Source organism: Malaya genurostris, chromosome 2 (genome assembly GCF_030247185.1).
Source record: "Malaya genurostris strain Urasoe2022 chromosome 2, Malgen_1.1, whole genome shotgun sequence".
Classification (NCBI taxonomy): Eukaryota; Metazoa; Arthropoda; class Insecta; order Diptera; family Culicidae; genus Malaya; species Malaya genurostris.
In genome coordinates, this window is record NC_080571.1 from 295,903,829 (window position 1) to 295,929,960 (window position 26,132).

A 26,132-nucleotide genomic window follows, 5' to 3' on the forward strand; every position below is an offset into this window, starting at 1 on the left:
TGTTAACTTCTACCCAAGGATGGCTTTTATCGTATCAAAGAACGCTCTCTAGCACAACTCTTCACACGGTTCAATCAGTGCCATCAAAGAGAGACGGATATCATCGCAGCAACAAAAAAAAACGGCATGTTTCATTTATCATAGAATGAATACCAGTGCGAGAGCGAATTTTTTCTCGATGACCTGTCTGACAATCAAAGGCTCCCACGCTGCTGTTGGTATTCTATCTGAAGCAACAAACGGTCGCTTAAGGAGTGTATCGAAAAGTAGTTAGATTATTGAATAAAAAAGCGAAAAAAAAACATTTTGACATCAGTTTTCGATATATTGTAGAAAAATTACATTTTTATGCATTTCACTGATTATATTGAAGAAAATCCTAGTTTCTGTGAAACGCTCGCACTTTGGACTTGACATTCTTCATTAAATTCTGCACAGTTACTTTTGTGACTTTCCTGGTGGCAGCTGTCCAGTTTTTTTTAACTCATGCATGTTTTGGGACACTGTTCCTTCCTTCCGAAAGTGCCGCTTGACAATTGCCCAATACCTTTCAATTGGCCGAAGATCCGGGCAGTTCGGTGGGTTGATGTCCTTTTCCGCGAATTGTATATTATTTTTTTAAAAATCACTTTAGAACAGAGTTGGCGTAGTTGGCTGAAGCCAAATCCAGCCAGAAGAGAGGAGGAGCCTTATGCTTTCTGTACAGTGGCAGCATTCTCTTCTTCAAACATTCTCCCTCGTACACCTTGGCGTTAATTGTGCCCTTCGTGAAGAAAATCGACGACCGCAAACCACAGGTACAAATCGCTTGCCAGACCAACACTTTCTGCCCAAACTTTTCCATCGCCACCGTGGTGTTAGCGTCGTCCAGGTCCTGGTACACCGATTTCGTATAATATTGCGGTCCGGGCAGCGCTCGAGAGTTTTCCTTGGCGTAGGTTTCGTCGTCGATCAGGATGCATCCGTCTTTATTCTGTAGAATCCGGTTATACAGTTTTCGCGCTCTTGTTTTGGCCTGAACTTGCTGTACCAGGGACTTTTTCGGCACCTTCTGTTTCTTGTACGTTTTCAGGGAGTTCCGAACTTTGATCCGTTGAATCATCCCGATGCTGGTGTTGAACTTCTTGGCCCAATCCCGCGTCGACGCCGATGGGGTTTTTCTGATGTACTCAACCACTTTTAAGTCCCGGCCGGGCTGGCTGGCCAATCGATTGCGCAGCTGTTATTGACATGTGAACAAACATGTCATCGCAAAACACGCTGCAAAAAATTAAGCCATTTCAGAGTAATAACTGTTTGAATGTTGCTAATTACTTATCGATACACTCCTTATTCTCGTTTCGCGATCCGATTCTATACAGGCAGTTGATAATTGCGATAGAATCATTTTACTATTTCCGCTTATTCTAATTATGTGCATATAACCTTTGTATAAGTTGTGTCTATGAAAATGTATGTGAATGCTCCACACAAGGGTTTTGAAATATTGCAACCTAGTATGAGAATCATCAAGTCGAATCATCGATTCGATTTTCTGCGATAATTGTCAACTTGCCATTTTCTCTTGGTAAATTCCACACAGCACCGATCATTATCAGACTGTACATTTTTTCAAGGGCCGTAAAATACTCAGAGTATGAAGTGGAGCGAAGAAATGTAGAAAAATTCTGTCACGATCCATGCATTGAGAGACACGAGTTCTTATAGCATCTTCTACCGGATTGAAAATGTTGTATACAATATAGATAAATATCGAGCAGCTTCTGTCAAATTATCAGCAAACACCAACACTGCTTCTACCATTAAGATGTTCAGAGAATATCCCTTAATTGTAGCTCCGCATACATAGACTCAACCATGTATGGAGAACCAAAAACCATAATCTTCATAATAGACTGAGCAATTTTTGTGACGACATCAAACAACTCAAATCAACCTTTATAGCATAATAAAAGAAAGCAAAATCATATTACCACCACTAGCAGCAGTGATGCTAGATGTAGATATTAAGGAATGAGCTATTGTTTGGATTTTGTGTCGGTTTTCCTTTGATAACGTTTTCTACAAATGTCGGATTGTTTTGCGGTCTTTGAAGGTTTTCCTCCTCGATAAATTTCCTACGAAAACCACACATGCACTGATTTTCAGAGCTTATAGGTTGATCTCCAGCCGATTTTTTTTAAGTGAATTTCTCCATACTAAATCCCATTACAAACTCGGGCGCGAAAATATAGTTTCTTAGATCAAGCTAAAATTTTGCATGGTGCTTATGGGACCCAAAAGGAACAGGAAAAGTTTGGTGGGCCTGAAATCAATATTTTGTCCCACCCTACTGTCCAAGTTTTCATGGCAACGTTCTATTGTTTACACTTTACACTTTTCTCTCACCACCTGTGTAGCCGTTTATTTGTTTCTATCAATTTGTTTCAAAATGTATCAAAAGAACAATGTAAAAATGTTGAGCACAAATGGTGTACAGAGCCCGGACTATCATTGAGAAAGATTGCAAAACTGAAAGTGAAGATAATACAGTGGAAGATAAGTCGAAAATGGGTATAAAATGGTTGTTCTCGTATGGATATCCCCATACTAAAGGCGCTCAAAATAGAAGAAAGAGGTTTTGGTGCGGGATGTAACTATGAAAGTTGGCACATTTAAGTCAAATGTTCTTTGTGTCTAAAAACATTTAAATCTTCGAGCCCATAGAAAGCCGAAGCTGTTAAAACTCAGTCCGAAACAAGAAGCATCGATTTGGTCCAGAGTTTGAAAGTTGTACGATGCGATATTTGCAGGAATTTTCGAACTATATAATCATGGTCGGCGAAGCCTACGTAAAATTCGAATACAAATCATCGCCGAGGCCACAAGATTTTAGAGCAAGTATTGAACCAACGCGAGACGTTTATTCAAATTGAAACTTTGGCTAGGAACGTTATTCTCTGGCAAGATATTTGCGGCTGCGGTAAGATCTTTCAACTCTTCATCACAATTGTTTCGATACAAGGTGATTCGACAAAGAAAAAATTCGATTGTCTTCTGGCCAGATTTTGCTTCCTTCCACTACACGAAATTAATGGTAGAATGGAATGGAGCTTCCCTTTCAAGCCTATGCCTACTACAATTTGAGTACAAAAATCTAATCAAATGTTGGAATCTTAAAGAAGAAAATCCTGAGACAAGATATTGAAATAACGCCATAAACGTTCCGCAGAACCGGAACCCACAGACGGAGACAAAATATGATTAGTTTCTCAGAACGTCGTGAATTCCGGATGAAGCGACAAAAGCGACCATAAACCTCAAAAAAACATTACTATATTTTGCACTCATGATGGTGACGGTTATTTTTTACTCCTTTCTAGTATCGTCACGTCACGTCTCCGCCAGCCGGTATTGAGGCATGGTTTAACGGCAACCGCGAATCGGTCATCCCGAGTCAGGGCAATAAATTCCATAAAACGAAACATCAACCACGTTCACCATCTGCCATCGATCATGTCGGGATGAGTAAGTGAGTCAGTGAGTGAGTGAGTGTTGTTTGCTGGTTTGGTTCTGTGTTTTGCGTTTCGAGGCTTCCGAACCTTCTACCGAGAGCGCTTTACATCCAATCTATCATTCCTGACGCTTTACGCTGGCCTGTTCTGGAAATTCCTCCGGCTGCTGCTGCTGCTGCTGGTGAGGACTCGAGGTAACACATAAACGGAACTGTTTCTAGTTTTGCCTTCGCACAAGTGCCTTTGCTGATGTTGACTGGAGAAGCCTCAAGCGCGTTCGCGGTTCGAAGCTCCAGTCGACTAGTTTTATCCTAATAGCGGAACGAAGACAGAAAAAAAATCATAACCAATCTTTCGGCTTGGCAGCCGAAATAACTTCTTTAGAGAAGCTGCTTTTATCATTAGTTTCTTTTTTGTTTGGCCTGAATAGGCAGGGAATTTTGTATGGAACCCGCTTGGATTATTCTTCGGTCACCGCTCCCCACACCACTGGGTTGGCAGGCGGGGGGAGAAAAAGAGTAAGATAGAGGGATCTCTTAATAGCAGCACCACTAGCGCTTGCTACCCGTCATGCGAGCCATTTTCGGACCGACCGACCGACCGACCTTCGATGATAAATGAATACGATTATATTGGAACTGAATTTTGAACGGTGAAAATTTTCGGGCCCCTTTCGCACCCGATCTCACACCGTTCGGGGGTTTCGTCGTACTCCATTTGAAGAGGGGGTGCGAAATAATTTATCATTATAAGGCTCACATTTGAGTTTATGAATCTCATTGTTAGGAGATGTGTTTTGTAATTTGTTATGGCTCGGCTGTGAGTGCATTAACACCTTCGATATCCGGGAGGAATGATTTAATTGGTTTTTGATTGTTGTCAAGCCTTTTGATTCTATCCACACCAAGAAACGAAATTGCTTGATTTTATTTGGAAAAAAAATCCACCAAATTGAATAAATATTCTTTAACGACGGTGGCGGCCACGTTCTGGCTTCTCCGGTGACATGAAACCAACATTCCATGGATAATATTTTCCTACACGTGTGATAAAAATCTCCATCGACTGGACCACAGCCGCTTCCAGCAACGGCTCCAGGAAAGATCATTTTACAGCAACAGCAGCCCACATTTGTCACGTCTCCGTGGCTCGTTTAGCCCATCCTTCGTTCGCTTGAAATGGCTCTTTTTATAGTACGATTTCCAAGAATTCTTTCCCACTGGTTCGAGTTTCTACGTTTACGGCGCGAGGAACTTTTCGACTAATTAAAAATTGTCTTTTTTTCGGTGCGGAAAGCAACGAAAATGAATTCTGGAACGGGTGGAGGTAGAAAAAAGAAACTCATTTGTATGAATTTTATGCGCCATGAGCTATTAGGATAAAGTGGCATTAGTTATAATTAATTCTTTATAAATATTTCGTTTCGGTTCTGCGCGAGGAACTGGTTCCAAACTTTGGAGCTTCGATAAGAGAAACTGGCAGTGGACCCACCGCCCGTCCAATAAACAAACAGCCACGGCCAACTTCGATTGAGATTAAAATATTCCGAGGAACGTTTTGTTTTCGCCCCTCGCCTCGGCAGCCAGCCGCAAGACAGGCCAGTGACTAATTTTGTTTTATTGACATTTTAATTTTTTGCTCTAAACGGGCGGCGACATTAGGCATTTGGGCATCATGGAAAAAATAATCAAACATCTTACACATCTGTGCGGTTGGGCCGGTTTTGTTGTTGCTCACGTGAAACGATGAACTTCAAGGAGGACTATTAATCACGTCCGGATGATTGTGACGAGCCTAATGCGACACGTCAGGATGGACAAATGCCTGCCCGATGGTGACGATTCAACGACTTGCACGGGTGACATGCCAACACAACTCTGTAATGGGCACAAGCTGCCGAACCCGCCCCGCCTGAAGACCATGTGCCGTTGAGTTATTTTGTGTGATTATACATTCTAGTTTTTTTTCTCTGGTGGCCACACACTGTACCTTGACGAAAGTCAATGGATTTTATTTGCTTAGTAATTTGTTTAAATTAAATCGATAGATTGACGCGTGAGTGTATGTAATTTTTTTTGTTACTGCTGATCTTCTCCATTGGACCAGTAATCGGGACAGGAGAAATAGGCATGCAGACGCGCGAAGGCATTTATTCAAATCATGTCCATTGAACGAAGCAAAACCTGCCTCCGGTAAAAAAATAAAGTGTTCGAAATAACTGTTCATTATGGTTTGGGAATAGTTTGGTACAGTCAAGCTGTGAAAACGAGGACAAACAATAAGGATGCTTTGTTCTGTTGTCAGCAACATCGATAGGTAGTTGGTAGCAACATCGTGTGAAATCAGCATGGCCTACTTGAAACTGTAGGACCAAACTCAGTTTGGTTTCCAACAAGTTTTTATGCGAAATAGAACATTTTTTATTCATAGGACTTAAATACGATTCAGACGGTTCGTTACTTTATTTCCTACCAATTTCTAGGACGATTGAAAACCAACTCTTCGCAGCAGACGATACCCAAATCTTAAACTCAGTTCATAAAAATGGGGACCTTTTGCCGCACGTGTCGTACTCCATAGACTGGGTCCCTCTCGACTATTATTTGTTTTCATCGATGTTTCGCGCACTTGCTGAAGAAGTAAAAAATTGCTGAATGACTGGATCGCTTCTACAGATCAACAGATCTTTTCACGTGGTACTCGTGAGTCTGTGGAAAGACGTAAAACTTGCATACCTTTCGAAGTCAACTTTGAATGAAGTATGTTGAATCTATTACTTCTAATAAACATCTAACCTTATTTAAAAATCCCCGCATTAAGGTCTGAGGACAGAGGGTCGCGTGTTGAGTTTTAAATCGACCGCGTGGCTCGCTCAATTTCCTTTGCGCATCGTATTTCTCTTGTACTCTCTCGTATATGAGCAAACTGTACCGGGTTGCCAGCAAACATTGTATTATTTTGATGAGAAGTTTTATCACATTAATCTATCGTATGGATTGGACATTGCATGATTCCAATAAACAATGAAAAAATATTCAACTTTCACAAAAATTGAATGTCTGTGTGTTTGGCAGCTTTGTCGAGCCAATTTTATTTCTCTCTCCTTTGTCAGAATGCTATCAGGAAACCAAAGCAAAAAAATGACGGATGCATTGAAACTGACTTTATTTCACAGAAAAATACAAGGCTTTGTTTTTATCGCGATAACATATATGTTTTTATGTACTAATCGCATCTAAACTAAATTATCTAGACTTTGTCACGGTAGATTTATGATACAAGCCTTCAAAGCCGAGATATTCGATGAACAAGTAGAGGTATGCATTTCCGAGCGTTCTATTTATCTGCAGTTCTTCAGTCAGAAAAAAATACAACACGACCGCTAAACTCAATGAATCATTCTGAAAATTTCACAGAATATTCTCAACTTAATTTCGAAGACATTGTCAGGTGGGTTTTTCTATATTCTGCACCGTTTCCAAGAAAATTTAATTTAAAACGGGAAAATAGCAAAAAACCTACCACTTTACGGTTCTGTCCTCAGCCCTTAAGGTCTGAGGCCAGTGTGTTTTAAAGTGTTTTAGACGGCTATGTTCACACTCCAAATCTGATTTTCTCAAAAACGGTGACGAACCCAACCCAAAACCCAACTGAAAAGCTTTTAGAAAATTAGTTTAGATTATTCTGTGAAAATCTGAATATCTCGCCTTCAAAGGCATGCATCAAAAATCTATCCTTACAATGTCTTGATAATTTAATTTAGATGAGATTAGTGCATAAAAACATATATGTTGTCGCGATAATAATGAAGTGAATGTTAGTTGTGTGAAGGTAAGTCGATTTCTATGCACGCGCCATTTTTTCTGCTCCAGTGTCCTGGTAACGTAACGAAAAATGAGAGAGAAATAAAATCGGCTCAGCAAGGCTGCCAAACAAGCGGTAGCTTTATTGGATGGAGACACATTTTATGCTCATATATGTCAATACCATTCGACCGATTGATGTAGTAAAACTTGAAACCGAAAATATCGAATTTTTTCTGACCACCCGGCCAATCGAGAGTCATTTTGCACATATGCGAGAGAGCATGGAGAGAAATGTAATACGCAGAGCGAGACATGTGGTCGATTCAAAACTTATACGCGAACTACTGGCCTTAATTTGAAACAGTTGGTGTTTTAATAAATTTATTGATACCAGTGATTGAAAAAGTTGCATTCGATATATTTATTTTGGATTTGTTTCATAAAGCGTAAAAATTTTGTTGGTACAAAATACAAACGATAAAAAAGTTTTGTCGTGAATACGACTTACTTTACTATGGGGTGCCTTTTCAAAAATTACCCTATGAGAGAGTGACAGGTTTTTGATCGTGAATATCTCTTGTTGTATCTAACGAATCAACATAATTTTTGCTACATGTCATCGGAAATATGATCACAATTTTATGATAAAATTTTCAGTTGTGTGACATAATCTCAAATAGGTAAAAATTAAACTGTTTTGAAATGTTTGGTATAACCGAGTATCAAAGCGAATAATTCATAAGGCGCGTTTGCCTTTCGCGTATTTTTAAAGCTCATAGCTCAGTGATCTGTGAGAGAATTTATATAATTTAACTACTAATAGAAACGAAATTTTTCAACTTAAACGTGTATAGCAAAATCATTGAAGTATTTCAATAGCACACTATTGAAAAACCTGTCTCATTTGACCCATGTCAACACAAGCCAATCCGAACGCGTTCTGAGGAAGAGAACAAAATATCTGCTGCTGTACAACAAATCGTTCGAGAAAAATGTTCCGAACAGTGCTTAATATCGTAGTGAGTTCCACAAGTTGGTCCTTCTGAAAGGCAGGAATGAATCCCGTACAGCATCCTGATAGTTTCATTCAATGAAATGCAAATCCAAAATTAAATAATCGACATTAAAATTCTATATGCTGCTATTTTTATAGCCGTTAGAACCGCCCATTATTGAAAAAGTTACAAACGAAATCACGTAAAAAGAAACCTCTTAATAAAAATTGGATCAGTTTGGATTCTGTCGCCACTGCGAGCAAATGTATGGTTCGTTTGCAAAGCCAGTTTCGCTTCCGACAAGAGCGATGACGTCACAGCTGCCAGTCATTTGCATTGGTGAAAAAAACAACGGTGGAGAGCATCACACAAAATCAGCCTTTCTAATAGGTCTAAAAGTTTTCTAAAGAACTATTAGGATTTGTTGTTCGCAAATCGAAGGTAAATATCCTCAGTTTAGTGCAAATCTATAACAGTTTGGTTAGATTTGCGCACTTTTCACTGAAATTCACAGTAATCGAGATCAAGTGAAGCCTTCTTTGTTTTTGAGAAAAATGTAAAAAAGGGGAGTGCTTGCATAATTCATACAATTGATCAACTAATTGATATTCGGAAGTGTTAAAAAACATGTCAGTTGTTTTCGTATTCACGACATCCAATTATGTCTCTGACATTACCCACCCGCCTTTTATGACTACGGGTGATTGTATTAGTTTCAGCTCCAGCAGACATTTGTGTAGTATTCCCGGGTTGGCGGTTCAATGCACAGGACGCTGGCCTTACAAGCCAGTTGTCGTATGTTTGAGCCCCGACCTGGAAGGATTTTTAGTGTCAGTAGGATCCATAGTATTAGCCAGGCAATGATTCTGTACACTAAGAATCGACTGCGAACTCTGTTGAAACAGAAAGGCTAAATTTCACAAAAGGAATGTTTGCCTGTGTAGTATTCGTTTGGGAGCAGGGAACAGACCCATGAGATATTTTGGATACTGTTAAAAAGGCGATTAACAAAAGTTCCTATGAAAAATACACTAGAAAAATATGAATTTAACTGTTGATCTAATAGATTATAATGCCATAAAAATTTGTCATATTACTGGATGTCACAAGATTAACAAATTGACTTTGTGATAAAATCATTCCAGGTTCAAGTCTCCTCTGTCGCCATAATTTCAGAGAATTTCATGTCATTGAATTTTCTAAACATACAATAATACATTTTCAGCAGCAGAAGATTACACACATATATCTTATTAGAATACAAACTTTACAGATATTTTTACTGTACGCATAGATGGGAAAACGATTGCGGAAATAAACAAAGGAAAGTGTGTTCTCGAGACTGCAAACCGTGACGTCAGAATTTTCTACAAATTTGCGAGACCTGAGTAACGAAATAAGTCAACTCAGCCAGCTATCACTTGACACAGCAACCTGTTTACCTAACAATCCGAATTCTATGGTCGAGTTGGACATTCTAGAGGAGTTGAAGTCTTTATCAACAAATATTGCTGGAATCCAAATTGCTGTATCATCATCATCATCGACACCTGACTCATGCCCCAGTTTGGATGACGAATTGAACTGTAAAAAACCCGACTATTCTGGATGGCGTTTATTAGGCACCAAAAAAGTATGGAAAGCAGATTGGAGTGAGTACGACGCACGCCAATCTAGGTTCCGACGTCAGCAAAATGAGGCTGACAAGTCAAGAAGGCGCAAAAAGCGAAATTCAACAAAAAATTACAATAACAGATCCAATATTCTTTCAACGCATCATTCATCTACAAAACGATATTGTAATAACATTATTAGTCACAACATGAATAATAATAGCAATAACAATAATAACAACAACTATAATAACAACAACTACAACAACAGCCGAAATAATCTTCCACCTGATAGAATACTTCTTGCTGCAGCTAAGGATCGATTTTCGGGACCACCAACAAATTACAGACCTACAATTAATTTTCAAAGAGGACCGACGATTAATCCTTATCGAGAGCACAACCTGCAACTAACGATGCCGAATCAAATGTCTGCTGAATGTTCGTCAACTGATACGTGCGTGGCGTGTCGTGCTCAACATTCGTGTTTTCGACAATTTTGACGCATTACCCAGAAGAAGAGAATAATGACAATATTATCATAAGTCAACAATCATGTTCAATAAGATCTCCTCATCTAGCGTCGTCGACAGAAATCGTAGCATATTGTCAAAATTTTAACCGTATGAAGAGCGCACTTAAGATTAATGAAATCCATAAAAATATTTTAGGATGTTCGTATGGAATTATTCTAGCAACCGAAACTAGTTGGGATGATAGCGTTAACAGCACGGAAGTCTTCGGAAACATTTACAACGTTTTTAGAAACGATCGTGAGCTCCATACATCTGATAAAAAATCGGGGGGAGGTGTTCTCATTGCTGTTTTAGCAGAATTTGACGCCGAAATGATAACCACTACGAAATTTAAAGAATTTGAACACGTATGGGTAAGAATTCATTTAGCAGGTGAAACACATATTTTTGTTTCAGTATATTTTCCTCCTAACAATGCCCAAAAAGCCACATATGAAAAGTTTTTGCATGTTGCTGATGAAATAATTACTAAGCTTCCATCGGAAGTTAAAGTTCATATATATGGAGACTTTAATCAGCGCAATATCGACTTTATTCAAGACGCTGAAAATGATAACATTTTACTACCTCTCGTTGGGGAGAATGAAACACTTCATTACTTATTCGACAAAATATCTGGTTTAGGTCTTAATCAAATTAATCATGTAAAAAATCAGCAGAACTGTTATTTAGATTTTTTATTTACTAATATTCACGATGATTTTTGTGTAATAGAATCACCAACTCCATTGTGGAAAAATGAAGTTTTTCATACAGCAATCGAATTCTCAATATTTATACATCAGATTAATAGACCCGACGACTACGAGTATGAGAAGATTTTCGATTACCACTCAGCAAATTATGATAGTATTAGTCGTAAGCTACGAGAAATAGATTGGCAAGAACTCCTTAGAAACGAAGGAAATGTCGAAATTTCAGTCGATATTTTCTACGCACGGCTGTACGACATAATAAATGAACATGTCCCATTAAAGAAAATTAGGCGACAAAATAATTCAAAGTATCCTGTTTGGTATAACGAGCATATTAGAAATTTAAGAAATCGAAAACAAAAAGCTCATAAAAAGTACAAAAGAGAAAATAATAGTGCTAATTTATCGAATTACATACACATCTGTGACCAACTAAGTTTAGCAATTGATACTGCATTCAAAGAGTATAACTCAAGAACTGAACAGGAAATAAAGTCTTGCCCAAAAAAATTCTTTAGTTATGTTAGAAACAAATTGAAATCAGAAAACTTTCCGTCAAGAATGTATTTACAGGAAAACATTGGTAATAACTCACAAGAAATTTGTAATCTTTTCGCTAAATTTTTTCAACAAATCTATACGAAGTTTTCTGAAGATGACCGCGATCGTGAATATTTTAATTTCTTTCCAGAGTTTACTGATGATATTAATGTAAATCAAATCGAAGTGCTAGACATAATAGATGCCCTAAACAAATTGGATGTCTCTAAAAGTGCCGGACCTGATGGGATTCCACCCATATTTATGAAAAAATTAGCATTAGATCTTGCAACCCCTTTGTGCTGGCTTTTTAATAATTCGCTTCAGTCTGGAGTTTTTCCAGATACGTGGAAAAACTCTTTTCTTATACCAATTTTCAAAAATGGGAAAAAAGCAGACATATACAACTATCGCGGGATTGCTATTCTTTCTTGCATTCCGAAGCTCTTTGAAGCGATCGTTAATGACAAACTGTTTAGTCAAATAAAAAATAGAATTACTCACATGCAACATGGATTTTTCAAAGGACGTTCCACTACTACTAATTTGCTTGAATTCGTCCACTATACCCTGACCGCTATGGACAAGGGAAATTACATTGAAGCTCTTTATACAGATTTCAGCAAAGCATTCGATCGTGTTGACATACCCATGCTTATGTTCAAATTACAGAAATTGGGAATCTTACCAGGTCTTCTTAAATGGTTGGAATCTTATCTAACAAATCGTCAACAAATTGTAAAATTTAAGGGTAAAAAGTCGAGCCCCATTCACGTCAGTTCCGGGGTCCCCCAGGGATCTCATTTAGGTCCTCTTTTATTTATCTTGTTTGTAAACGACATTTCCTTTCTTTTAAAAAAAATTAAAATTCTAATATACGCAGACGATATAAAACTATTTTTAGAAATAGAGAAAAGTGAGGATGCCAAGGTTTATCGAGAAGAAATTCTTTCTTTTTATACATGGTGTAACAAAAGTCTTCTTCAACTAAATGTGAAAAAATGCAGTAGAATAACATTCAGTAAAAAACGAAATACACCTGACTTGATACTTACTCTTGGAAGTCAAACAGTTCAAAAATGCGAAAGAATTAGGGACTACTAGGGAATAATACTAGATTCTAAAATGACTTTTGTTGACCATTATAATACAATCATAAACAGAGCCAATAACATGCTAGGATTCATAAAACGATTTTGTTACTGTTTTCACGATCCGTATACAATTAAAACATTATACATTGCCTATGTTCGGTCAGTACTAGAATACTGTAGCTTAGTTTGGTCACCTTGCTTAATCACATGGGAAGATCGAATTGAATCAGTTCAAAAACAATTTTTGTTATTTGCACTTCGTAAATTAGGTTGGACAAGACTTCCTCTTCCATCCTATAAAGCTCGCTGTATGCTGATCAGTATTCAAACATTAAAAGAACGCAGAGAATTTTCAATGGTCTCATTTGTAAATGACATTGTCTCGAATCGCGTAGATTCCAGTCAACTCCTGTCCAAACTAAATTTTTACATACCATCTCGGCCTTTAAGAAATCGAAATATTTTTATTACAAACCACCAGCGAACAAACTATGCAAAAAATGGGCCAATAAATCAATTGATGGCTGTATACAACAAGCATTCAGAAGCAGTCGATTTCACTATGTCAAAAAACAAACTAAAGCAATATTTCAGTTCTATTCGGTAAGCCAATTATAATTATTTAACTCATAATAAATTATACATTATTTAGTGATCTATTTAAAATAGTTTACTAATTTAAAACGATTATTGTAATTATCCTTATGGTCTACTTTTGATTGACGACAAATAAATAAATAAATAAATAAATAAATAAATAAAAACAACATCTACAATAGCAGCATGAGCTTAGCATGTACTGAATATTCACATGTTTGTGTATGTTACGGCTTGTTGATTTTGAATACTAACGCGAGCGACTCTTATGTTTCGAACATGGGACATTCTTTTACAAACCGTACGTCCGAAACAAGTTCACATTCACGCGAAAGACCGCAACTAGGTTAAAGCCAGGTGTAAATAAAGCAATATCAATAATAATTACAAGTTCAATTTTGAAATTCAGTGCACGCTTGTTGGAACGCTTGTTTGAAGGCGTCCATGTTTAGTAACGTTCCAACAATCGCGCGCCGAATGTTCAATTTGCAGAAATATGTCATTTTAGTTGACAAATCAACGTATACAACTGTATTTTTTCAATTTTTTTCGTTGAGGTTTTTTTCGTTAAGGTTATTTAAAAAAAAATTAAAAAATAAATCATAATAACAAAAAAGTTTGTGTAAAAAAAATGGGACGGGTATAGCTTGATGTACTAGTCGATGCCTTTCATGCAGCCCACTTGGGTTCGATTCCCAACCCTGCAGCGAATGATCTTAAGATTGAAACCTCTATAATCGAAACAAAAAAAAAGATAATAAATTTCAAAGACAAAGTATTCTTGAATTTTATCAAAACTTTAGGAAATTATTGCGACGAAGAAATGCCTTTTTATCGGAAATTCTGATACACGTGTCAACGAAATTTATGTGAAGATGCTACAAAAAAAATTGATGAGATTTTAAAATTCAAATAGTATGTTTCCTCGAAACCCGTACAATTTGTAAAAAAATGTCCCATATGTGTCATTTTATACAAATTTATGATTGAAATATGCGAAATATTTGTATTTTTTTTGACTGAATGAAGTTTTTGATACACGGTTGTTTTCAACTATGTTCTGTTCATATACGGTGTCTTCAATAAACCTCCCTCAGGCATTGCTAATAATGTATAGTTCTTTTGCACTAGAATTTATGATAACTTCAGTTGTTTTGTTTATTTTTAAGTTTTAAAAATTAAAAGTGGGTTTAGTGTGCTGGGCGGAACGCTGGTTAGTTGAATTAGATTTTATTTTCCACCTTCCCTTACAAAGTCAAAAGGTTTCACTGATTATCAACATTTGAATATGATAATTTTTTTGTTTAATAACGCAAAATCTTTGCTTAGTTTTATTTTTTAGAAATACCAATTAAAAAATAGAGCTTGAATTTGACCGACCAGCCCTGGTTGCATCTCCGTTACTGATCGGGATCAGCTGATATTTTATAGAGAATTTTTAAATGATCATTCCTGGGGTTGACAAATCATCCCTCATGATTTGTGCAAATTATAGTCTAGAAGGACGAGAAATAACGTAAAATGATTTTTACGATTCGTCTTTGACTCATCAGTGCAGAGCAGTTCAAATTGAACTGCTTAGTGCTGAACTTTACGTCTGCTTAGCGGTTCAAATGGAACTCCCGAGTTTAGCACTAAGCAGTTCAATTTGAACTGCTCTGCACTGATGAGTCGAAGACGAAACGTAAAAATAATAAAAACGGTTATGTGCCCTAGCACAAAATTTGGCTAACCCCTAAATGTACGTAAAATGAGAAAATGAATCTTGCAAAATCAGAAAGAATTGTTTTCGAAAAATTTAGAATTAATATTAGAACAAAATGTTGGTTAAACGAAGTTATGGTTTAGTACAAAAATCTCAAGAATTGAAATAATGAAAGAATCTGGTAATCGAATGTAGAAAAAGAGAAACGACATGGAAGCTTTGTGGAAATATCATTTAAAAAACGGAGAGTATAATGATAAATAGATGAAGTTGTCAAAAAAAAAAATCTTGCGAAATGATGAAGCACAGGGAACTCCTTTGTTTTATAGGGTGTTACGATCAAACATTGGTCAACCTAATCTTGACATCACACCGAAAAAAATTTTAATAACACAGGTGACTTAATTCCTCATACGATGTAATTCATAAAGACCTAATTTTTCAAAGGACGGAAAATTTCATTTGTAATGAGTTAATGTTCGATTAGCTTGAACTTTCATGGTTTCGACTGTAACTTGCATTCCGCTAGCAGGTGCGACTGTATGAATTTAAATGCACATTTTACCACACATTTAGAAAAATTTACATCTTATTAGATGCACATGAAAGGAGCGTCACGATTAACTTACATTTACAATTCAAAGCATGTAAAGATAAGTCATATCATTAACTGCACAGTTAATTCAGCTCAATCTTATATTGATACAGACGCAAAATTTATTTTTACATGCTAGTAGATGTAATATTGTGTCATTACCGAAGAAAGCATAAATTTCATTTTTTCTAATTTGAGATGAATAATTCTATGCTTCAAGTTTGAGATGAATAAAAGTCAGTACTAGAATATGGTTCTATAGATCAAAAGCAATATTTCTATTCTAAAAGCAATAAATTTATTTATTCTACAGAAAATCTCGAAATATTTCAGTTGGGATTCGATGAATTCAGGTTTCTGTCTAATTGCGTTGTTTCAATGATTTCGTTTAAAATAACTATTTTTGTATGAGTAAAAAAACGTTTTACTTTCCTAAAAATTATAGAATCCAAGTGTAGCCACATGATAAAAAACACGCTTCTGGAAGTATTCTTTCAGTTTTTGTAACAAATACCACTGATCAGAGTCGAGACAAACCTTGAGCAATATTGGAAATCGGGACTATGGCACAGCCGTAGTCCAATCCTAGAACTCCAACACCCCGGAATCGTGATTAGTTCTAGCAAAACACGCGTCAATCTCATTTTGCAAAGAGTTCGAATTTGTATGCACCATAAACAAACTAGCCTCGGTCATGACGCAGTGAATAAGCGAACGATTTCAATGCTGGCCTGCGAAAGAAACCCCTCCCGCATTGGCGGCAGTAACAACCTCCTAATGACCACCCACTTTCTGGATCGCTGCACAGCGGTTGTCTCGTTCCAAGCTAGCGCGCCCCGCTGATGGCAGTGGCAAAGTGTGATTTAATAACCGAATTTAAAACTATTCACCATCCAAACAAGTCGGATCCTATCGGAGCTTGCTGAGCTGTGCAGAAAAGAGGTTCCAAATTGAATTATTATTGTACTGCTTGACAGCCATGATGCGAGCCACGCTAGAGCCGGTGCCAGGTCGGCCGGTCAGCTCCAATGATTGCTGCGATGTGCTTCACCCAGTTTCGAAGTGGGCGATTTTTTCCCCTTAAACAAATCCACCATCACTTTTCCGCTTGTCTTGCAGCGTTAAGCTGATTTGGAGAGGTCTATTCGAAATCATTTTAGCGGCCAAAACGGACAGTGAGTGAGGGCCATTTCTGGAGTTGTTTTATATTTCGGTGAAATTGATACGACGTGCCGTTCCATCGTTACACGCTAAATGTCATCAAAAGTAGCGGAAAAGTAGATTTTCTCGAGTACCCCCATCTCATCAGTAGACATACAAGAAACTGGCTAGGTAATCCGATTAGTTCGTTTATTTATTACCGTTTCATTTAAGCTGGTTCAAAGATCCGCAACAATCCGGAGCCCACTTCCAATTATGATCAATTGTGCGTGTGCAACGGAATGTTTGATAAAACTCCCCCTTTCTTCAGCTATCTACCGCTACTACCACAAGACGAGTCATAAATCTCAAACCGACTTGTTTTAAATTCCCTCCGGAAAGCCAGGAGAAAAACGATACTTATGTAAATTATATTATCGAAATGGGATTTTGAGAGTTCGATAAGCGTCTCGAATGCACCATAAATCACGACTGAAATTAGAGGAGATGATAGCCGGCCACCCAAAGTCGATTGTCATTTGAGCAGCAGCACTCATCTGCTACACGGCGGATGAACATTTTCAAAAAAATAAAAATTAAACATTTCGCAAAACGAATCGATCATCACGGCTGGAAACGTTCCACCATTGTTTCAGGGGGGCTTCAAGAAGGCCGCCCATTCGCCAGAGACAGCGAGCCCCCATATGTGCTGGCCGGGAAGCGAATACTTTCACTTGCTGCTGCGCAGATTATCGAGCGAACGTTTTTTTTTTCTTGTTTTTCTCACCCGAGTTAGTTATGGCCACCAGGTCATCAAGTGAGTATATCAAACAGCACAAATTGTCTGTTTTCTCATGGTACTCTTCGGATGACCTCCGGTGGTTTCATTGAAAAAAAAAAGCGGAAAAAAACAAAATCGTGATGTGCAATACTGGACAATTACTTAATCACTATAAAGCTGTTTTTTTACTTCATGGCACATGTAAAGTTGGGGTAGAAGTAAAAGTTTGTGAGAGAATAAGAAATATTTTTTACATATTATAGTAAACCATTCGAGGAAAATAGTTCGACTTATAATTAAAAATCAATTGATTTCGCATCATAAACTAATGGAACTTAGATGAATGTTTCACCTCAGCATGATTGAACTACCTTGCATATGAAAACACATGAAGAGAAAGTCTAATTGACTAGTAGAACCAAGCATGCTTCGCTGTACTTGGCCACTCACAGTGTATACATGCATGTTTGTTAATTTTCTTATGAAAAATCATTTTTGAAGTAAATTTGGCTTTCAAAAAGCAGAAACTAAAAAAAACTACTATTTACATATTCCTATAAAATTAAACTCAACATTAAACGTTCACGCATAAAATAAAATGAATTGTGATATTTTGCATGCTGCAAAATAACATAGTTTGGTGGTAGAACATACTCACATTGTAAGCATAACATTTTTTGTTATAATTCATAACGATGAGAGATGATTAGTACGACCGAACAAACATTTTGCATTAATTATGGTTTCGGCTTTAGCGGTCTGTTAAATAAGAACGGCTGTTATATACTGCCCGACGTTTCGACCACTGGTTATGGTCTTTTTCAAGGGAATTTGTTGGGCATACGATTTTAGACGAGGAACGATAAGATGTTTCCCTTGAAAAAGACCATAACCAGTGGTCGAAACGTCGGGCGGTATATAACAGCCGTTCTTATTTAACAGACCCCTAAAGACGAAACCATAATTAATGCATTCATAACGATCATTTTCCTCAAAATTCTAAATATCTGGATTCACTACATAATAAAAAATAAATCTGGATACAACACACATTGGAATATGCAAAATATGAAAAAAATCTTTTCTTTGCACAAATTATTTCTACTCTACACATGGACCGAAATGATGACAGCACCAAGAGAAAAAATATTGATATAATAGTTTATTCGTTGAAGCTATATTTCACGAAAAGTAGAATGTAGCCAAAAAGCAACAGTATGCATTTAGGGGTTAATTATTCGGTCTAGTTATGAGCCAATGTATCGATCTAACAAAACTTGTTACATTTTTGTATTCTACCTCTGAAATGGGAAACTTTTTTCATTGATATTCTGCATTCAACATTGTTATACATCGAGAAAACTCCAATAGTCGGTTCTTTTCGAGACCAACAAATCGTTTCCAAACAACAAATTATTAAGTCTCAGTTCGGTTTTACATCTCATCCAAGTCAGTCGATAAAACAAAACCGCTTTCGTTCGGGACGGAAGAAACCAAGTACAGTATTGTGTAGTGAACAATAGAACGACCTCGAAATGAGTGAGCCAAACGAACAAAAGCTACCGCCGACACGAAAGAATACAATTGTTGTTGACTTCAGGCAGTGCAAAATTCGACCTTCGATACGAGAACTTGAAGGTTTGCTTAGGGAGCAAATGCATCTTGACATTAAACGTGTGCATTTACTTCAATGAAATAAGACGAATGTTGTTTACATCCAGTTTTATAAAGAGTTGGATGCAATTCAATTCGCAAAAGATAATAACAATGTGCACTATGTGGAGCACGAAAACATTAGGTACAACATTCCAGTATATATCGATGATAGTGCTATTGAAGCGCGTGTGCATGATCTTCACTCAAGCGTCACCGATTCTTATATTCGCAAAGTATAGATAAAAATCATAGAAAGTAGTAATACTAAACAACAACACACTTGGAAAATATCGTAAAGATAGGCCGGAGTTATGAATCTGGGCATACGCGATACAATTGGATCATTCTAAACCGTGCATAAAATACGTAAGAACAACACAAGTTTCGCAATATATAGCGAAAACGTTGAAATTTTTACTTAGTCTGAGCAGTTCTGCAAAAATATAAACACACCGATGATTTTAGAGAAAAACGCTGACGAATTTTCGAGTGAAATTATTACCAATGTCTTTGAGATATTATTACTTTTAACCAGCGTTGCCATTATTCCAGATTTATCTGGCAAATGATTTTTTTCGTTTCGACAGACACTCTAACAAACCAGATCTTTTGCTAGATTTTACAAATTTTACCCGATTTTGTTGGATCTCACCCTAGATCGATACTCTTTAGGCCTCTAGACGATAGGTGGTGAGACCTTTTGTTTGCTCACTGAAAATGAAGCCCGGTCAAAATTTCCTTGTATAGACAAATCCAGATAAAACAAAGACAAATCAGATTTTTGAAAAAACATGGCAACACTGCTTTTTTCCCTGGTTTCAATTATTTGGTAATTTGTCGGAGTGTGTTTTATCAATGCTCAGGCGGGAACATGAATTGAGATTACGTATAGAACGAAAGAAAACGAAAAATACTTGTACAATGGTCTGTTGCATTCTATTAAATGCATGGATTCCATTAGAATCTAGGTTCAAGTCCAACATCGGAACATTTTTTTTCCAAAATAAACATTTCTATTCGTTTTCATTCATTCATTTTCAGTCTCTGTCATTTCTCGGAACTGCTAGTAATTTAATTACAGTAAATATTTTTTTCCTGATTAAATCTGGATTAGCCTACTGAGATTACTGATTTTTTCACATTTTCCCATGAATTGTTTTTGTTTACTCTTTCGAAGTTCTATGATTTCACTCATCTATGATAATCATACCGTTTGAAATCATTTCTTTTTGGGCGTCATCCGCTAGGGTGGATTTGAACAACTATCATAGATGCCTAAGGTGTTGAGTATGGAAATACTAATCGATTAAATCGATAGGAATTTGGTTGCAATTGGTGGATGATTATTTCTAATATAATTGATATTGTTATAACTACACAAAATGACTTTTTATTTATATTACTTATCGATTCCAATTTACTGAATAACTGCATCCGATTGAAATATTTGTGATCCTTACCTGTAAAGAAAAAAAACGAAAGAATACGTTAGAATGGTTTCAATATACTGAAAATTAAATACTAAAAATTTTAAAACTGCTTCATAAATTCATAGATATTTTCTCGACTCATTCTACAATCAGTAACATTGCGTACAGTTGAGATACATTCAAAAATGTGAGTTCTTACTTGGATCATGGGCCTGAATTGATTGAGCTGACTTGTCACGTAGAGAATGATTGTTTCTACAGTTAATTGTAACATGAAAAACCAACCGGGATTGGATCACATTGATTTATTTGGTAGATTGAAGAAGTCCAAAAATTAATAACCAATTAGTTATTCTGCCAATCATAATCGTCCACGGTAAGCATGGAAACGAACAAAGAGAGATAAAGGGGACTTACACCCGATTCTGGTTATTCAGAGTCAGTATAACGTCGGGAATTCGTCCGGAGCAATCAATGTAACTATTGAACCATACAATGATAATGAGATAAGAATTTTCTTTTTTTTCATAATAAACTTTGAACAGCCGGTTGCCAAGACTGGTCGACATGACTTCTGAATAGTCGCTAGATTGAGGAATGAAGATATTTTTTGTTGACAGTACGGATAGCGTTCACTAGCAGAACTCCGCATTGGTCTCGTGGGTTCTCGTTTCTCGATATTACAACTGGCAACATACCCTACTAGCGATTAAGAGAACGCATGTTCAAATCCCGCTCGAGTGTATATATTTTATCTCAACGTCTTCCTAACATTATTAGGAAGTTTTTTAGCCATCAATGTTGCACAAGAAGAAGTGGAAATTTACGCTAACAACTTAGTAGTTAAAGTTTGGACAGACTTATAAGACACTGATGATGATATCTGTATTATGTGTAGAGTTCATAACGAAATAGTTTTTTCATAGTGGAATCCAAAAGGAACCTATCATTCTTTTTCAAGACGGTTTTATTCCGTAGTATTAAGCAAATTAGCTACAGATTTTTCCAGCGATGTCAGTGAAAATAGAAAACTATGCAACAGATTCAGTCGCCACTTTGGAGTACCTCAAAGAAGTAATTCTGGATCATTTACTTTTTCACTTTACCTCAAAGATCTGAAATTTTTGGTGAAATATTCCGAACTATCGTTCATCAATTCTTTCAAATCATTCAAATCTGATGAAAAACAGACAGCATCTGCAAACCAGGTAACTTTTTGTCATATCTAGATGGAGCGGGAACATCTGTCCTTTCTTCCTAGGTAGCGCTGGATGGGATGCGAATAATCCTTAAAAAATCCGTTATTACCGATTTTACGAGAAAAACGACTATTTGTTTCCCATGTTAGAGACGGCTTCTAACGGTGTCTAACTCGAAACGGGCGACAGAAAAAAAACTTCATCGCTAGATTCGAAATCGTATTTTTGGTAAAGCACGACTATTATGGGTAAGTGAAGTCTTTTTCTTCGTTCATAGAGATTTGAATCTTGAGGTTATTTACCTTCCGGTTCAGGAAAATGTACTTCTTTTTGGCAAATTGTTTTATACGAGTTACCCTATCTTACCTTTGCTAAGACGACAGATATCAAAATTGTGTAAGATTTGATGCCTGCAATCCGAATTGACGTACGACGAAATTGAAAGATAATTAACATTTTTTGACAAAAATTAGTCGGAATGGAGGTGTTTTTTTGTTTGTTTTTCAATTATAGAGGTTTTGACCTTGAGGAGTTGCTAATCGAACCCTGGTCAGGGAATGAAGGTGTTTTATTGTTTTCTTTTTTCATATCACTAATTTTTGCGAAAGTTTCTGGAGCTCATCCGAACATCGTCGAAATGATGCAGAAGAATGATGTTAGCACATTAGTGGCAGTTTGCCAAATCCATACCTAAATACCACTGGATCATGGCAACCGTTAAAAAAACACGATTATCCAGATGATCTTTTTTTACAACAACACGGTTATCCAGATGATCTTTTTAAATAACTTCGTAACGTCGTGTTCTTGTCAAGTGGCGGGATATTATACTCTTTGGTATAATCTTGTTCATAAATCAAGATACCGGAAAAAATCCATCCACTTATTCTTTTAGACAAAAAAAAACCGTATTCCGACGGGCATTTTCCATATGCTCAACACTCAATAGATCATTATTTTCTGCAACGAATCTAATTTCTTCCGCATCGCTCTGGACAAGGAACTGTTAACCTTGTTCAATTCGATTTCATGTATTTTACTTATATCAGGGTGGCAAGTGAATTAGCGATTTCAATTTCCCGGATTTTTCCCGGTTTTCCCGGTGCGCAAGACTAAAAATTCCCGGTTTTTTTTACATGTCCAAGAAACATCGAGAGTTGAGAAATAAGTATTTTTCGGGTATTTCCTTGGAACTACGATTAAAACTCTCATCCACAGTTTGTCCAAACGTTAATCTTCTGAACTAACAGTACCATCCAGTCCAATGTATTCCATCTTTATTTTGTCTTTTACTTCGCCAGTAACTTCGATGTAGCAATAGTATTCAAACAAGAAACATATCTCTCCGACGGTGATGAAAATGATTAGTCTTGCATTTCATGAAGGAATGAAGCATCAAAATTCTTGCAATTTTCTTGAAAAATCAACACAATTTCTTTAAACTTCTTCGAAGATTATTGCTGGTGTTTTGTAGTTTTCCAGAAATATCATCAGTTATTTGAAAGCCTAATGATGAAAAATTAAATTTAAAGTCTTACAATTAAAACTAAAATAATTATTTTTCGAACTATTCAATCTTTTTCAAGACTACCACTGAATCAGTCTTTTAAAGACTATCTGGAAAATCAGTCCTTCTTAAAACTTATGCAAGTTAGGAGTGAATTCTAGAAATCGGCAAAACCGTTCATTTCAAAGAACTATTGAAAACTTGATAGTTGTACCGAAAGAATTAGTTCTATTGAACCGTTCTTTCGTTTTTCTGAAACTTTGTATGTTTTTTCGAAAATAATATGAGAGCTACAAATTATATTTTGTAGTAGACAGATTCAATAATAATGAAGTCTTTTAGCATGTGTTCTACCAATAATCATTCTCTTTTGTATACATTTTTAAAGTTCGCGAACTTCTACCAGATTCCTCAAACCAGCAAACGTTTCGAAAGAATATTCTATTGAGAAGAATAGAGAGCTATCATTCTTCAGTAAAGAACTCCAGTTTACTCAACCTTCGAGGAGAGCTAGTTCTTTTGGACCGGTCGCGGACTGACCATCTCTAGTGTATTCCTTTTTTAGTCTGGTATAGTAAAAGGTTAGAAATTAAAAATGAATGAACTAAAGCACAACACTCCTCCCGCAAACCCGATTCATTCTAACAACCAGTGACGTCTCGTGACTAAATTTACGGGTTGTGCACTGCTTATATGGTATGATATCAGAACCGTTACGACGTTGCAACTGAGACAGCAATTTGTTTTCAACTACCATAAGCATAAGCCACTGAAGTCTCTCCTGAATGTGCACATACAAGTTCTCACAGAGTTGACAGTTTGACCAGTTGTGCAGAGCACGAGGTGCACATGAGGACCTTTGCTAGCAACATATACGATATCCTTTCAGAGTTGGGTTTTGGCGAGAGAACAAAATCCTTCTAGAATTCTTAAAATGTACGCTTGTCAAAAAAAAAATGTTACTTTTACCATTATGCAAATGACAGTTCCTCTTTATTTCGATTATTACGGTCCTATAGGCAATCCTTCTATCTTACACTTTGCATAGAATAACGACTGAAACTATCAACTTTCGATTTTGCACTTGGAATCTTTTTTTATTTGTCAAGATTTAATACAAATCCAGCAGAAGCTTCCAAATTATCCTTATTTTTCATTATGAGCATTCATTGTGCTGTTACTGATGGCAACTAAGAAAGCTCTTATTGATTTAAAATTGCTGAGGTGTTGGCTCAATTTTCAATGGATTGTGCATCATTGAACCTGTGAGGGACAATAAGAAGTTTCAAAACTTGTACTGAACTCCTAGTTCAAACACAAAATGGCTTTTATCTTTTCTTTTGTTGTATCAGGAAAGTCATGATGCTGAAAATCGTTACTAAGATTAGGACTAGTAAATTTTTTTCCTGATTTGCACTAAAATTCCCGACTTTTTCCCGGTTTTCCCGATTTTCCCGGTCACTTGCCACCCTGTTATATGCAGGTGCATTCGTTTATGTAGTTAAACTTCGCTTTCTTTTACTGTTGGTCAAATTCAGCAACGCTTGAAATCAATCGTGATCGTCAAATCCTCCACGTCGGTGCCCTCTGTCTTTTAAAAATGCTTGCCTTATCTTGTTATTTTGGTCTGCCATTCCGACCGTAAGCGAATGATGACTGTATCGAACTAGATTCGGAAGTGAACTGACTGTTTTTAACATTTTTACGTTCTTTATTGGACAACATGACAATGAATTCGCTCTGTTTAATCTCAGTTTTCAGACTTAATTCTAAACCAATACCGGCAAAAGCACGGAGAAAACAACAGTTTTCCCAATCCCATCCGAAAAAAAACTTGCTCAAGTCCATTCAACATAGAATGTGACTGATTTGCCGATTTGCTCCGAAAAAGTGGCAATTATTTTCATTAATACTCAACAGTAAAAGCTTCCTAATCTCGTTTGAAATCAGAGAAATTGAACAACTTGGATCTCGAAAGGACCAGATAACGATTCCAAAGAATAAGTTTTATGTGAAAAATGCATACATTAGTGCACGGTTTCAAATTCCAGAAGAGAACCGAAACAGTGGTATTTTACATATTTCCGGCAATCGACCAACTAATTAGAGTAATTATTTACGCTCGTAACTAGGAAGTAATTGTGTCATTTTTATTCGTATCCGCGTCATCCAGCTATGCCCTTGACACTACCCACCAACCTTTTCTGGTCAATTTGAATAAAACCATTCTGAACATTCGCTGCGTAGTAGACCATGACTATTACAATTACACCGACGCCTGGAAGATGCCGCCATTATACGATTACGGGACAGGGAAAGAGCTCGTTCGTTTCACCGAAAATCTGACGAAAACAAGTACGACACTCGAGCCAATACCCGCCGTTAGTTCATTGCCCAAAATAGAACAGTTCGACAGGTCTGTGGCGCGGAAAATTTAATCCAGTTCGACAAAACATCGAACTCAAGCGGCGCACATAAAATCAAATCCGTCCAAGCCGTCGATTCACCTACCTGCTCGGTCGCGTACTAAACAAATGAGCCTGCCGGGACTTAAAAATAATCTACTTAAATGAAACCCGATACAACCCGAATAGCGGGCACCCAGCGCGATGTTCGGCTTGTGGGGCTTAAACTTATTGTTTCTCTTCGTTTTGCTGCCACAACCGTTTGCTGGGTAAGGGTTCTCTTGGCGATAAATTTGGGCCGAATCCGGATATTTTTGGTGGCAGATAAAAATATCAACTGCCCG

The 26,132-nt window shown here is 36.9% G+C and overlaps 1 protein-coding gene across 2 annotated transcripts in view; it reads right to left on the reverse strand.

The window, feature by feature from the left end:
- The window catches only part of LOC131430655 (epidermal growth factor receptor), a 295,688-nt gene that overhangs the window by 24,188 nt on the left and 245,368 nt on the right, over positions 1-26,132 (reverse strand). The window lies entirely within an intron of this gene.